Source organism: Chiloscyllium punctatum, chromosome 5, assembly GCF_047496795.1.
Source record: "Chiloscyllium punctatum isolate Juve2018m chromosome 5, sChiPun1.3, whole genome shotgun sequence".
Taxonomy (NCBI): domain Eukaryota; kingdom Metazoa; phylum Chordata; class Chondrichthyes; order Orectolobiformes; family Hemiscylliidae; genus Chiloscyllium; species Chiloscyllium punctatum.
Window position 1 is genome coordinate 14,395,390 of NC_092743.1, and position 16,313 is coordinate 14,411,702.

A 16,313-nucleotide genomic window follows, 5' to 3' on the forward strand; every position below is an offset into this window, starting at 1 on the left:
GCAATGAGATGTGCACAGCAAACAAAAGTTAGAGAGCACATTGAATGCATGCAATGGTGCAACATTTGTGTCCACGTATATGGTTCATACTGCTCCATGAGGCAAGTTTGATTACTTACGGGAGGCTAGTCCCACGTCCTGTGAATGCTGACAATTGTAGTTCTTCAGCCCATTGGAGAAAGTTCATGAAGATAATTTAAAAGCATGTTGAACTGGAGCGTTCTGTGAGCATTCCACCATCACAAAAGCTCTCACTGTCCCTCAGAAAGCTGCATTGCACTTATGTTTATTTTGTGTCCAACTTGCATTAAATCAGTTCCCTATTCCTGCTTCCCTATACCCCTTAGCCTTAAGAACTATATCTAACTCCTTCTTGAAAACCTTCATTCTTTTAGCCTCAACCATTTTCTGAAGTAGAGAATTCCACAGGCTCACCACACTGTGTGTGATGAAGTTCCTCCTCATCTCAGTAGTAACTGGCCATATCGTTAGACTGTGACCTCTGGTTCTGAATTCCCCAGTATCATAGAACATTACAGTGCAGTACAGGTCCTTCAGTCCTTGATGTTGCACCAACATGTGAAACTAATCTGAAGCCGATCTAACCTACATTATTCCATTATCATCCATATGTATATCCAATGACCATTTAAATGCCCTTAAAGTTGGTGTATCTACTATTGTTGCAGGCAGGGTGTTCCACACCCTTACTACTCTCTGAGTAAAGAACCTACCTCTGATATCTGTCCTATATCTATCACCCCTCAATTTAAAGCTATCTTGCCTCATGCTAGCCATCAACATCGGAGGCAAAAGGCTCTCATTGTCTACCCTATCTAATCCTCTGATCATCTTGTATGTCTCTATTAAGTCACCTCTCAACCTTTTTCTCTCAAATGAAAACAGTCTCAAATCCTTCAGCCTTTCCTCATAAGACCTTCCCTCCATATCAGACAATATCCTGGTACATCTCCTCTGCACCCTTTCCAATGTTTCCACATCCTTCCTATAAGCTGGCGACCAGAATTGTATGCAGTACTCCAAGTGCGGCCGCACCAGAGTTTTGTACAGCTGTAACATGACCTCATGGCTCTGAAACTCAATCCCTCTACCAATAAAAGCTAACACATGTACATCTTCTTAACAACCCCATCAACCTCAGTGGCAACTTTCAGGGATCTATACACATGGACATGTGTTTTCTTTCCAGTTGTTTTAGCTCCTATAATGTGGTGCCACACAGTTTGATTCGATCACTGAATCATTCTGTTGGTGAGGACCTGCTGCTGTACGTGAATTGTATGTGAACACTGTGCATTCTGCATTACAACAACATTTGAATTGATCTGACTCATTGTAGTCACATGTACATAAATACAGTGAAAAGCTTTGTTTTGCGAACAGTACATACAGATCATAGAATGCTTAGACAGAGCGCTGCACACGAGATTACAGCTGCACAGGAGATGTGCAAAGCAAGATAAACATGAGCAAGAACAATATTATTTAAAGTTAGAGAGGTCCATACAGCAGTCCAATAACAGGCAGGAAGAAACAGTAGTTGAACCTGTTGGTGCGTATGTTCTGGTTCTGTATCTTCTGCCTGATGGAAGAGTAATTAAACTTAAGCAGATTTGCTACAAAGTGCTTTGGAACATCCTATGGTCATCCAAGTATAGAATAAATATAACTCGTTCTTTCAATCCCATTGTCACTAAGTGGGAAAGTTGTGTGCAACTTATGAGATCTCAGCCAATAGATACGTCGAGTTTGTCAAGCCTTAAATCCACTGGCTGGATTTGGCAAGTTTCCCATTTCAAGTCTCCATTTGGTGTTTTCAAATCAATGCCCATATATGTGAATTGACAAGGGAAATCCTGATCAAGATTTACAATAATACAACCTGAGCAATTTGTTTTGAGTCTAAATCCATCAGAATTATTTCAAAGCTAGAAGGTGCCTTGCACAGCTTTGCCTGAGGAGAATAAAATGGAGCTGAAATCAAATTAGATTTACAGGATTTGTGATTGCAAACAATCATGCAGTTTCACCCATTTTAAATGAATCTTACTGGCAAAACTGACAATCCCATTCCAGGGTTAGGATTATGGCTAGAAATAACATAATACGCAGTTCTCTCTGGGAGTGTTACAATTGACTTTGTCAGTTGTGAGCTAACTGGAAAACAAACTACATACCTTAAGACTAATCAATGGAAAACAAACCTATCAAATAAAAATAAGGTGAGTGTTAAAGACAGCTAACCACAGAGACAAAAACTGAAATTGCTGGAAAAGGTCAACAGGTCTGGTGCTCAGTGACTCAGTGGTTAGTGCTACTGCCTCACAGCACCAGGGACCTGGGTTAGATTCCAGCCTTGGGTGACTGACTGTGTGGAGATTGCACATTCTCCCCGTGTCTGTGTGGCTTCCATCTGGGTGCTTCAGTTTCCTCCCACTGTCCAAACCTGTGCAGGTTAGGTGGATCAGCCAGGTTCAGTTGTTCAAGGATGTGCAGGCTAAGTGGATTAGCCATGGGAAATGCAGGGTTATAGAGTGGAGAGGGTCAGTCTGGGTGGGATGCTCTTCAAAGGGTCGGTGCAGACCTGATGGTCCAAATGGTCTGCTTTCACACCTTAGGGATTCTATGAGGCCATATCTGCGAAGTGAAAACAAGAGTTAACTTTTTGGGTCCAGCGACCTTCAGTAACCACAGAGACAGCATAATGCCTCTACTGCTACAACCATGCAATAGTATTTGCTAACTAGATATCATACAGGTTCTGAATGCAAGAAGTTGTAGCCCATCAGTAACTAATTTTTGGTTGAGAGGCAAAGTCATTGTGCAGTGAGAGGTAATGACTTGGAGCTCACTACCAGGGGAGGCAGTGGAAGAAGAGATATAAATGACTTCAAAAGGAAATTGGATGGTCACTTGAGAGAAGTAAATTTGTAGAGGTACAGGGAGAGAGCTGGAGAATGGGCCAATTACACTCATCTACAGAGAGCTAACATGGTCTCCATAGGCTGAATGGCCTCCTTTGGTACAGTTATGCCTCAACATCTGATTGGAAATTGTCCTAGGCCTGATAAAGTAGGGGTGAGTCTAGGATGAGATCAGCCATGATTATATGAAACGGTGGCGGAGACTCGAGGGTCTGAATGACCAACTCCTGCTCCTAATCCTTATGTCCTAAAGGTAATCATCTACAGGTCCAGACTGGGGATTGCTCTGGCCACTTGCCTATATTCTGCCTTCTTGTCCATGCCCAGGTAAACATCGAGAAGGAGCATCCAGTGTCCACCAATAAGTTTCCCTTTCTTCAGCTCGAGATGAGTAGAAATCTTTGTGCCTACAGTTTCTCTCATTATGTTCCAGTTTCTCTCATCCATAAGAAACTGAGAACAATAAGGGAAGGAAGAGAAATTCATGTGTGTGTGTGTCTACGTGTGTCTATATCTGTGTCTGTGCATCTGTGTGTGTCTATGTCTGTGCCTGCACATACATCTATGTGTGTCTCTGTGTGTCACCATGTGTTCGAGTACGTGCATATGGTGTGTGTGTGTGTGTGTGTGTGTGTGTGTGTGTGTATGTGTGTTTTAATGCTTTTTTTCATCTCACTAGGATTAAAAATTTAACAAAATTCTCATGTCTCAAAAAAATTTCTCTGCCTTATAAACTGAAAAAAATTCCACCTGAAAATGTTCCTCCTCCCTCTTTCCATGCTGAAAGGATTTCTGACTTGCACTCGATGAACAAAAGGCTCTTCCACCCAGAGATATGTGAGTAAGTGATTGAGTAGAATGCATTCGCTGTATGAGATAAGAGGATGCAACAGAAGGCTAGAAATTAGAGTGAATTATTTCAACAGAGAATTGCACACACTGATAGCAATCTCATCCCAAGACTCCAATAGACTTATTAAAATGTTCTTCCTACTTTTAAAATAATGAACAGAGATGTGCCTTTAAAATGTCCTTGCCTACTATTAGCAATGATTTACTATGAATGTACTTTGTGGATAAGATGTTAGGTAATGTACTCTGTTCTCTCCTTCTATTGTCATAAATGATACTCATCAAATGTGACCTTTCTTACATTGGGGAATGCCTACATCTGCTCCTATGTCTTAACTAGTCTTCCTTCTGTCAGTCTCTCAATACCTTTTCTGTTGGTCTGCTATCTCTCCCTGAGACACTTGAAAAAACAACTGCAACTGAAAAACTCAATATTAAATTTTGGCCTCGGAAAAAGCATGTGAGCTTCCGAACTCAGTTTCCAGAGTGCATGATGACAGAACCAGTGACTTTTAATATTCTGTTTCTCTGTCTGTTGGTTGTCACTAGACAACAGCACTGTGCTTATGATCCTCCTTTTCTCCCTTTTATCAGTAATGCACTGATCTTATAACACCCTCTTTGTCCCAACTCTTCAAATAAAGGCAAAATAGTCTCATTATAAAGCATATAAATAAAACATACTTCTATGTTTTTTGATATCACGTCTCAAGCACCTAAACAAAACTCTAAAAATGGCTAACCACTGCCTTCGCCTTCTTAGCAAATCAAGTATAAATTAAACTTAAAGTTACATATTGTTCTTAACATCTTCAATTTTAGTTTTTAACAATTTAATTGTTAACAAGTATGTATTAAACTCATTTGGATGCAAATACTCAAGTAACATCCAGAACTCAAGTAACTCACAACTATTCATTTATTCCAAATGCAATCATCGTCTACTCCAGACGACGAAGCACCAGATCATTTTAGGGATTAGATTAGATTGCTTACTGTGTGGAAACAGGCCCTTCGGCCCAACAAGTCCACACCGCCCCGCCAAAGCGCAACCCACCCATACCCCTACATCTGCCCCTTACCTAACACTACGGGGAATTTAGCATGGCCAATTCACCTGACCTGCACATCTTTGGTGCTGTGGGAGGAAACCGGAGCACCCGGTGGAAACCCACGCAGACACGGGGAGAACGTGCAAACTCCACACAGTCAGTCGCCTGAGGCAGGAATTGAACCCGGGTCTCAGGCGCTGTGAGGCAGCAGTGCTAACCACTGTGCCACCCAGTGGTGATCACACAGTGGAAATCTCAATTGGCTCAGTGTCACTCTTCATTAACATTGGTACTGTCGTATCTTAGAAAATGACAATTAACTTGCTTGGATTTGTGAAGACACACCTCATAACCATAGCTTGCTGAGGTAGAATGTAAACCCTGACCTTATGGCTGCGAGTTAGTGTCACTGTTGCTGCACCACATGACTCTTATCAGTAAAGTACCAATACTGAGCAACAAGCTCAACCAGAGGAGGTCAAGATAATCTAGAACTCGCGGGTCATGATCTAAAAACAAGCTGTTGCCTGTTTTGGTCATAGATGAGAAGAAATTTCTTCTTACAGAGAATGTTGAGTCTTTAGAACTCTCAAAAGGCAGTGGAAGCAGGGTCTGTGATTATATTTAAGGCAGCAGTAGATAGGTTCTTCATAAGTAAAAGTGGAGTGCAGATGGGAATGTAGAATAGTCAGATGAGCCGTGATCTTATTGAATGTGGAGCAGGCTCAAGGGCAGAGTGGCTTACTGCTGCTCCAAGTTCCTATGTTCCCATGTCCGTATCTTCATGTTAATGTGTTAATTGCTATTTGCAGTGCAATGATCTATGCCCGTGATGCATCTTTGTGTAGCATTTTACAAACAGGCTTAGCAATCTCTTCATACTGAGAAGAGTCAGGTATGTAGCAGTCAAAGGTGTTTTGGTGCTGGAGTGGAGGGGATAGAAGTGTCATGTCTTGGGGTTGTCAGGTGCCTGGAGGGAGGTACATTTGGGACCTTTTGAGGTAAATGTAGGGTCTTTTCGACAGTTACTCAGGAGTCAGACTGTGTATTTAATAATCTAACTTTTCCTGAGTAAAGTTAAAAATTACACAACACAAGGTTTTAGTCCAATTGGTTTATTTGGAAGCACTAGCTTTCAAAGCACTGCTTCCTCAACCACCTGATGAAGGAGCAGCACTCCGAAAGCTAGTGCTTCCAAACAAACCTGTTGGGACTCTATCCTGGTTGTTGTGTGATTTTTAACTTTGTCACCCCAGTCCAACACCGGCATCTCCAAATCATTTTCCTGAGTAACTATTGTCCTTAATTTCATCAGAACCCTCCAATCAAAATGGAGACTTTCAGGGGTTTCCAGGTGCAGAGGAATTGCCCAGTTAAAAATTCAACTTCCCAGCAATTCCTTCTCTGCATCAGAATTCCACGGGGTCTCCATGAATATTTCCCATCTACATTGGAATAGTGACTCTCTGACTATCAGAAAATCTGGGACTCATTTTTCATTATACGTCTTCAGTCTATGTAGCAAAATAGCTGGAAATCTTTCAAACCAATTCCACAGGCATCACATCAGTCATTGACATTCTCGTCGAGGTGTTCACAAAGTGGAGATTACTGGAGACGAAGGCAACAGTTTGTTTTCAGTCAGTTCTAGCAAGTTATTGGTTTCACCATAATCTCACTTGCCATACAGTCTGCAGTAGAACGATAGCATTTACCAATTCAGCAGGCTGATAAAGGCCATTCTTAGAGCTGGTTATATCTTACTAAGGGTCTAGATTAGAGTGGTGCTGGAAAAGCACAGGAGGTCAGGCAGCATCCAAGGAACAGGAAAATCGACGTTTCGGGCAAAAGCCCTTCATCAGGAATAGAGGCAGGATGCCTGCAGGGTGGAGAGATAAATGAGAGGGGAGTGGGGGTGGGGAGAAAGTAGCTTAGAGTGCAATAGATGAATGGGGGTGGGGAAGGAGGTGATAGGTAGGGAGGAGGGTGGGGGAAGGGAGCAAAGAGTAGAATGGGTTAATGGGGGTGGGGATGGAGGCCCCACATCTTACTTAGGGGTCTATCCCACACTCTCTGATAGGAGCGACACTGACCAAGTTTAGGGTTCGTCATAAATTTCACGAGACATTGACCATTCTTCAGCCATCACCACAATTCAATGTGAATCTCGGAGTGAAAGCAGAAGGAATCACTCAGCAAGAAGGAAAACAAAAGTGAATATGTGCAAGGAAACCAGGATTAGAAGTTGGAGCTTGGGTTTTAATAAAGGGTGTAGATCGTGGCCACAAATTCAGATCATCCCTATCAGGCCCAAAGCACTGATCAAGTAATTGTTGAACAACAACATAGTGTTACTCTTGATAGTGAGCAGGCCAGGATACTTCAGCTGCAGTGATTGTGGGGAAGTATTCCCTCCCCTGATGATCATCTTTTTCACTGAGGTTAGGGAACACAGATCCATGTTCATCCCATCCACTCGTGAGACATCCCTAGTTGCCCTTGAGAAGGCAGAGGCGAGTTGCCTTTCTGAACCACGGCAGTCCATGTGCTGTAGGTAGAGCTCAAATGCATTATGAGTGAGTTCATAAATCTCAGCACAATCACCAACAACCTTCAAATCTCAAAGTCTACATATTTCAGTGCTTAGAGGAAATGCTGAAGCTCTGAGTGATGTCTCAATGTGCATACAGTTCTAGGTTATAGTCCAAAAGATTTATTTGGAAGCACTAGCTTTCAGAGTGTTGCTCCTCCATCAGATGATTGTAGAGTATTAGATTGCAAGACACAGAATTTATAGCAAATGTTTACAGTGTCATGTAACTGAAATTATACATTGAAAAAGACCTGGATTATTTGGTAAATCAATGGCCATGTTGGTTTCAGTTCTTTCATATGTAAATCCCAGAACATTGTTAAAGTTACATTCCCAAGTGAACTTTAACAATAGGTGCCATGCCAGCCCAGATAATGCATTGAAGGTGTGAGGCGCCCTGTGTGAGGCTGTCTGTGGCCCAATGATCAGACTGATTCCAATCTAAGAATGGGATTAACAGAAGTTTACATGAATTCATGCAGTTTTTGAGCAAAATAAAATGTAATTTGGCAAGTACAAATTCACTCCACAAACATATATATGTGTGTGTGTGCAGGGGGGTATGAGTGTCTGTGAGAGAGTATGTGTACGTGTGTATGTGTACGAGTGTGAGTGTAAAAGGGTATGCGTCTGTGAGAGAATGCATGCGTGGGTGTGAGCGTGGGAGTGTGTGTGTGCATATGAGACAGAGGTTTTGCATGAGAGAGGATCTGCATGAGTGTATAGGTCTGTATGTGTGTGTATGTGTGTGTGTGTTTAGTGCAGTGGGTTCACCAGTAGTGTGACATGAACCCAAGGTCCCAGTTGAAGCCATCCCCATGGGTACTGAACTTGGCTATCAGCCTCTGCGCAGCCACTTCGTGTTGTTGCCTGTCCCAAACTCCACCTTGGAGGATGGTCACCCAAAGTTCCAAGGGTGAACGTCGCAGACCGTTGAAATGTTCTCCAGCTAGGAGGGAACAATCCTGGATGGTGTTTGTTGTGTGGTGTCCATTCATCCTTTGCCCAGCCTCTGCTCGGTCTTGTACATGCCTCAGGGCATTCTTGCCTGCAGCATATGAGATACAATGTTAAAAATCATACCACACCACGTTATAGTCCAACAGGTTTAATTGGAAGCACTAGCTTTCGGAGCGTCGCTTCTTCATCAGGTGGTTGTGGAGTACACAGTTGTATGAGATAGACAACGTTGGCTGAGTCACATGAGTACCTGCCATGTATATGGTGGGTGGTGTCCCCATGTGTAATGGTGGCATCCATGTTGACACTCTGATATATCCTGCAGCATCTGCCGTGACAGAGTTGTATGGTGTTGTCCTGAAAGCCGGGAAGTTTACTACAAACAGTGATCTATTTGAGGTTTGGTGGCTATTTAAAGGCAAGAAGTGAAGGTGTGGGGAAGGTCTTGGTGAGGTACTCATCCTTGTTGATAATGTATTGCAGGCTTCGAAGAACGTGCTGTGGTTTTTCAGCTCCTGGGAAGTACTGGACAACGAAGAGTACCTTGTCAGTTTCAACTCGTGTCTGTCTCCTGAGGAGTTCATTATGGTATCTCGCTGTGGCACATTGGAGCTGGCGATCGATGGCTGAACGGGGCATGATGCTCAACTCATCGACCACCAGTTCTGACGTGCCACAGCGAGAAACTATAATGATCTCCACAGGAGACAGACAGTGACTTATACATGAAAGAACTGAAACCAACATACCCTTTCTAAAAGATGAGAACTTAATAAACAATCCAGGTCTTTTTAAATATGTAATTTCAGTTGCATCACACAGTAAACTTTTGCTATAAATTCTGTGCCTTACCATCTTATATTCCACAATCACCTGATGAAAGTGCAGCACTCTGAAAGCTAGTGCTTTCAAATAAATCTGTTGAACTATAACCTGGTGTTGTGTGATTTTCAACTTTGTCCACCCCTGTCCAATACCGGCACCTCCAAATCATACATACAGTTTGTTCCTCACGATGGTTCATTTCAAAATAAGGTCTTTATATTTATGAAAGGAAGGAATGTCACAGTGAATTGTTTGACTATCTAGTGTGTGATTGCATGCCATTGAGTTCTGCGCTGTGTGCTGTTAGCCAGTTCTAAAACAACTGAAACCCAATGTGTGGTTGAAGACATTTTCAAAAATTTTTGTCCTAAAGTTCTGTTCACACAAGTGTTGAACAAAGAGACCTTGGAGTGCAGTTTCATATTTCCTTGAAAGTGGAGTCACGGGTAGATAGGATAATGAAGAAGGTGTTTGGCATGCTTGCTGGTCAGAGCATTGAGTGTAGGAGTTGGGAGGTCACGTTGTGGCTCTACAGGGCATTGGTTAGACCATTTTTGGAATATTGCGTGCAGTTCTGGTCTCCCTGTTATAGGAAATATGTGGTGAAACTTGAAAGGGTTCTGAAAAGATTTACAAGGATGTTTCCAGGGTTGGAGGGTTTGAACTATAGGGAGGGGCTCAATATGTTGGGGCTATTTTCCTGGAGCATCAGAGGCTGAGGGATGACCTTATTGAGGTTTATAAAATCATGAGGGGCATGGACAGGGTAAATAGACAAGGTCTTTTCCCCAGGACAGAGGAGTCAGAACTAAAGAGCATACTTTTAGGGTGAGAGGGGAAGGATTTAAAGGGACCTAAGGGGCAACCTTTTCACGCAGAGGGTGGTACGCGTATGGAATGAGCTGCCAGAGGAAGTGATGGAGGCTGGTACAATTACAATATTTAAAAGGCATCTGGATGGGTATATAAATAGGAAGGGTTTAGAGGGATATGGGCCAAGTGCTGGCAAATGGGAGTAGATTAATTTAGGATATCTGGTCGGCATGGATGAGTTGGACCAAAGGGTCTGTTTCCGTGCTGTGCAGGGTGATAGGGTTGTTAAGAAGGCGTACAGTGTGTTGCTGTTTAATGGTAGGGGGATTGAGTTTCTGAGCTTCAGCTGTACAAGACACTAGTAAGGCCGCACCTGAAGTATTGTGTACTGTTCTGGTCACTGCATTATAGGAAGGATGCGGAAGCTTTGGAAAAGGTTCAGAGGAGATTTACTAGGATGTTGCCTGATATGGAAGGAAGGTCTTATGAGGAAAGGCTGATGGAACTGAGGCTGTTTCCGCTGGAGAGAAGAAGGTTGAGAGGTGACTTAATCGAGAATATAAGATAATCAGAGGGTTAGATAGGGTGGACAGTGAGAGCCTTTTTCCTTGGATGGTGAAGGCTAAAGTGAGGTAACATAGCTTTAAATTGAGGTGTGATAGATTTAGGACAGATATCAAGGGTTGTTTCTTCACTTAGAGATTAGTAGGGGCTTGGAACGGCCTGTCTGCAACAGTAGTAGACTCATCAACGTTAAGGGCATTTAAATAGGCATTGGGCATACAGATGGATAATGATGGAATGGTGTAGGTTAGATGGGCATCAGATTAATTTCACAGGTCGGCGCAACATCAAGAGCCAAAGGACCTGCACTGCGCTGTAATGTTCTATATTCTATGTGTGAAATCTTTAAAGGTCCTGGCCTGGTACAGGGAAGTGGAACAAGTGTAGATTCAGTCTATTTTTTGTAGTGTAGACTCAATGGGCTGGAGAGCCTCTTTTGTACTGTCTGATGCTGTGATTCTGAGTCATGGAGATGTCTTTGTTGGGAGCTCAGCTTTTTACAATTTATAACAATGACTTCGATGAAGAGAATGAAAACATGGTTGCTAAATTTGCAGGTGATTCAAATATAAGATGGTAGGTTGTGAAGACGACATGAGGAGATTGCAGAAGGATATAGATAGGTTGACTGACGAGGGAAGAATCTTGCAGATGGCATGTAACATGGGAAAAGATGTAATTTTTCACCATGGCAGAAAAAAATAAAATAATTGGAATAATGGCTAAGTGACGTCTGTCTGCAGAATTCCAAGGTGAGGCAAGCAATGCTCCTGCTAAACCATACATCCTCCCAGCTCAGTGTACGGCAATCGGTTTCAACATTGTATTTGCGGCATTGATTTCCAGCTCTGATATCACTGCCGCACGCACACAACCATTGAAATATTTGCAGGGAACACTGATAAAGAGATTTAGTCATTCTTGCATGAGTCACGAACAGATGGTGCACAAGTCCAACGAGTCATTAAGAAAGCTAATGGATGCACCCTTCACTACAACAAGAATTGAACATAAAAGGATGGTATGCATCAGTTATATGGGGCATTAGTGTTATCTCAAATAGAGTTTGATCTCCTTATTTAAGCATAGATATAAATTCAGAGGAAGGTTACCAGATTGGTACCTAGAATGAGTGGGTTAAATTGTAAGGAAAGGTTGGACAGACTGGGCTTGTTTCTGCTGTCATAATCCAATTGGGAAGGTACTTGATAATCAAGCCCCCACTGTGTTCACAACCTTCTGTAGTTTCTTACAATCCAGTTGTCCCAAGCCATGATGCATTCAGATAGAAAGCTTTCTAAAGGGCATCTATAAATGTTAGTGAGAGTCCTATGGATATGCTGAATTTCCTTAGCCTCCTGAGGAAGAAGAAGCATCGTTGTGCATTCTACCGAGTGTGACATCAAGGATCCCTCACAAAACTAGAATCAATGGGAAACAGGGGACAACCTCCCCACTGATTGAAGCCATTGGAAGGTGACTGTAGTAGTTCGAGATCAGTCATTTCAGCTCCAGGACATCTCTGCAGGAGTTCCTCAGGGTAGTGTCCTAGGCCCAACCATGTTCAGCTGCTTCATCAATTACCTTCCTTCCATCATAAGGTCAGAAGTGGGAATGTTCACTGATGATTGCACAATTTTCAGCCCCTTTCATGACTCCTCAGATACTCTAGTAGTCTACATTCAAATGCAATAAGATCTGGTCAATATCTGACCAGTACCAAGCAACACTTGCACCACACAAATGCCAAGCAATGACCATCACCATTAGGAGACAATTTAACTACTACCTTTGTTATTCAGTGATATTACCATCCCCCACTATCAACACCCTTAGAGTTACCATTGACCAGAAACTCAAATGGACTTGCCACATAAACACAATGGCGACATGAAACTTGACACCACCCAGGACAAAGCAGTCCATTTGATTTGCACCACATCCACCATTTTCAAAATTCACTCCCTCCACTGGCAGCAATGTGTAGAGCGTACCAGCTGCAAAATGCACAGCATGGATCTCTGACATTTCATTGGCAGCACCTTCTAACCTGTGACATCGACCACTTAGAAGACAAGGTCGGTATATACATGTGATACACATAAGAAGACAACTCAACACAGCTAACTACAAGGCAATTAGGAATGGGCAATAAATTGCCTTCAGCAAAAAGTAAAAAGGTTATATTATAGGAAACTGAAGAGGAGGCAGGAAGAGATAGAGAGCAGAGAAGTAGAGACGGTGAAAAATTGAGTAATTCTTGAAGAGATTGTGGAGATCATGGGCTGTTGAAGAAGGTAGTTCTTTATTTCCATTCTCCTCAGTTTTAATGGAGTTAGTTAACCTACTATCCTACATTTACATTCTGTTTCTACAATTAATCATGCAGACTTTGCTAGGATCTTAAAGCTAACTACTGGATTAGTGGTGCTGGAAGAGCACAGCAGTTCAGGCAGCATCCAATGAGCAGCGAAATCAAAGTTTCGGGCAAAAGCCCTTCATCAGGAATAAAGGCAGTGAGCCTGAAGCATGGAGAGATAAGCTAGAGGAGGGTGGGGGTGGGGAGAGAGTAGCATAGAGTACAATGGGTGAGTGGGGGAGGAGATGAAGGTGATAGGTCAAGGAGGAGAGGGTGGAGTGGATAGGTGGAAAAGAAGATAGGCAGGTAGGACAAGTCCGGACAAGTCATGGGGACAGTTACTGAGCTGGAAGTTTGAAACTAGGATGAGGTGGGGGAAGGGGAAATGAGGAAGCTGTTGAAGTCCACATTGATGCCCTGGGGTTGAAGTGTTCCGAGGCGGAAGATGAGGCGTTCTTCCTCCAGGCGTCTGGTGGTGAGGGAGCGGCAGTGAAGGAGGCCCAGGACCTCCATGTCCTCAGCAGAGTGGGAGGGGGAGTTGAAATGTTGGGCCACGGGGCGGTTTGGTTGATTGGTGCGGGTGTCTCGGAGAAGTTCCCTAAAGCGCTCTGCTAGGAGGCACCCAGTCTCCCCAATCCGAGACACCCGCACCAATCAACCAAACCGCCCCGTGGCCCAACATTTCAACTCCCCCTCCCACTCTGCCGAGGACATGGAGGTCCTGGGCCTCCTTCACCACCGCTCCCTCACCACCAGACGCCTGGAGGAAGAACGCCTCATCTTCCGCCTCGGAACACTTCAACCCCAGGGCATCAATGTGGACTTCAACAGCTTCCTCATTTCCCCTTCCCCCACCTCATCCTAGTTTCAAACTTCCAGCTCAGTTACTGTCTCCTTGACTTGTCCGACCTGCCTATCTTCTTTTCCACCTATCCACTCCACCCTTTCCTCCTTGACCTATCACCTTCATCTCCTCCCCCACTCACCCATTGTACTCTATGCTACTCTCTCCCCACCCCCACCCTCCTCTTGCTTATCTCTCCATGCTTCAAGCTCACTGCCTTTATTCCTGATGAAGGGCTTTTGCCCGAAACTTTGATTTCGCTGCTCGTTGGATGCTGCCTGAACTGCTGTGCTCTTCCAGCACCACTAATCCAGTATTTGGTTTTCAGCATCTGCAGTCATTGTTTTTACCTTCTTAAAGCTAACTCACTATTTTAAAATAATTATGAGGTGGCTGGGCTTAACATCAAAGTTTTCAAGGTTACATAACAGCCTTAAGAAGGTAATGGCAAACAAACCCTGTCCTTATTGGGCAATTGTGTTGGCTGTTACAACAAATGTAGCAAATAAAATGTTGAAACCTCATTATATTCCCATAAGTAAGAAATGAACTTCCATTTCTAAATTCTTGCTGCACTCTTGTTGTTTACAAAGGCTTAATTTAAAAGAGGAGTTGTGATTTATAGCATAGAGCTTCTGCTTGTTCAGTTGTACATGTTTCACTAATGTTACAGAATGTTTATCAGGATGAATATGTCTGCCAGGAGGGACTAATGATTTTGTTGGTAATTTATTTAATAATACCACACTGGGGAACAATTGATATTTGCCATTGACTGTCTGACAGTAAAGCAGATATTGACCAGATTTGATCTTACAAATTGAATACCACAATAATTTATATTTCTATAGAGCTGTTAATATAAGAAAATATTCCAATCTACTATCTAGGAAGATTGTAAAAGAAAAATGCAAGACTAATTCCTGAAGAAAGAGGTTCATCATGTTGTGCTGTAAGGTGTGTGATTTATTCATAATTTAATGCTAATATTTAAGCATTTAGATAATGAAATAGTCTATGAAAGAATTCAATAATCAACTTACATATACGTAGCTTGGTGATCTCTTTTAAAACACACTGTGAAAGAAAGACATCCAGAATAATAATGAGGTATCACGTTGAGTGAGTTTTATAAATAAACAGAGTAAACATTTGTACGTTAGGCTACTGTTGGAGAAATTGAGTCCACAAAAGAGGATTGCGGTGAAATTAACTCGCAATTTAATTAAACAAAGCATATCATGGAAGTGAAATTGACCAGGCTGACACAGAACTGATTCTCTGCACAGATGGCTAGAATGCTCTTCCCAAAACAGAAAATGCAGGCATGCTTCACAGGGGTACAACACCAAAGGTGATAATTGTAAAGCAGTTACAGCATAATGATGAAAATTGTAAAGAGATTAAAATAAGAATAAACTGAATGGAAGTTAATCAAGCGTCCGACAGGACCAATTCATTTGTAATTGACACAAGAGAGTCCAGCCATCTCCGTGAGTGGGTGAGAATGTTTTCTGGAGGATTCTTCATTGTATTTCCTGTCCGTGCGATTATGTGTAATTGTCCCTTCACCCGACATTCAGATACGTCCATTGTGTTCCTCCTGCGAGCAAAGTCTTCCAGGCCCTCTTAGTCTACCTCTTTGTTTATGTGGTATCGGTTTCAATGGGAAAGGAGCCTGCCCTTGGGGTATTGGGAGCACAGGGTAAAACCAAGGACTGCAGATGCTGGAAACCAGAGTCTACATTAGAGTGGTGCTGGAAAAGCACAGCAGTTCAGGCAGCATCCAAGGAGCAGGCAAAAGCCTTTCATCAGGAATAGCTCTATTCTACTCCTCGGATGCTGCCTGACCAGCTGTGCTTTTCTAGCACCACTCTATTGGGAGCACAGTGCTAATTGGGGCTGGGAGCTGATTACAAAAGCTGTTTAAGAAGTGTATTCTGTGGTCTGGGGATAGCTTGGCAATGTCTGGTTTCTATGTTAGCCTGTTTGGCCAAGACTAGGGCACTCTGGGTGCTTTCGGCATGTGTTGGCAGGCTTGATTTCTGTGTTTTGCAGGCCAACATCTGTGTGATTTATGTGGCCATGCTGTGGGTGAGCGGGGTCGAAGATATTTTTCCCACAGTTACCGATAGAAGGATCTGGAATTTTTAATGTATATTCTTAATGCTTCTGAAGAAAGGGGATAGGTTTGAGCCGTTAGAAATAGATTCAGAGGAAATAGTTCAGTTTGAAAGTTCCAGACCAGAAGTGTTAAGTCAAAGCCCTGAAGGGATTTTGAAGCTGAGGAAATATAAGGTCTGTTACATGAAAACTCACGGAAGAGCATATCAGATCCTCAAGACTGAAAAATGCAGCCACAGTTAAATTAAGTACTAGAGATGTGATGGAGATGGGAGACAAAAATAGACGTTGCTGGAGAAACTCAGCAGTTCTGGCAACATCTCTGAAAAAAACAGAGTTAATGTTTTGGATTGAGTGACCCTTCCTCCGAATTCAGAAGGGA

General features: G+C 42.8%; 1 protein-coding gene across 3 annotated transcripts in view; it reads left to right on the forward strand.

Moving 5' to 3' along the window:
• The window catches only part of LOC140476890 (melanocortin receptor 5-like), a 101,126-nt gene that overhangs the window by 74,651 nt on the left and 10,162 nt on the right, over positions 1 to 16,313 (forward strand). The window contains exon 1 of one of the 3 annotated variants that reach the window (XM_072569787.1): positions 14,701 to 14,764. The exons of the other annotated variants lie outside the window; for them this stretch is intronic. The gene's annotated coding sequence lies outside the window, so the exon portion shown is untranslated. Of the gene's footprint in view, positions 1 to 14,700; positions 14,765 to 16,313 lie in introns of those variants that run through there. 3 annotated transcript variants of the gene reach the window in all.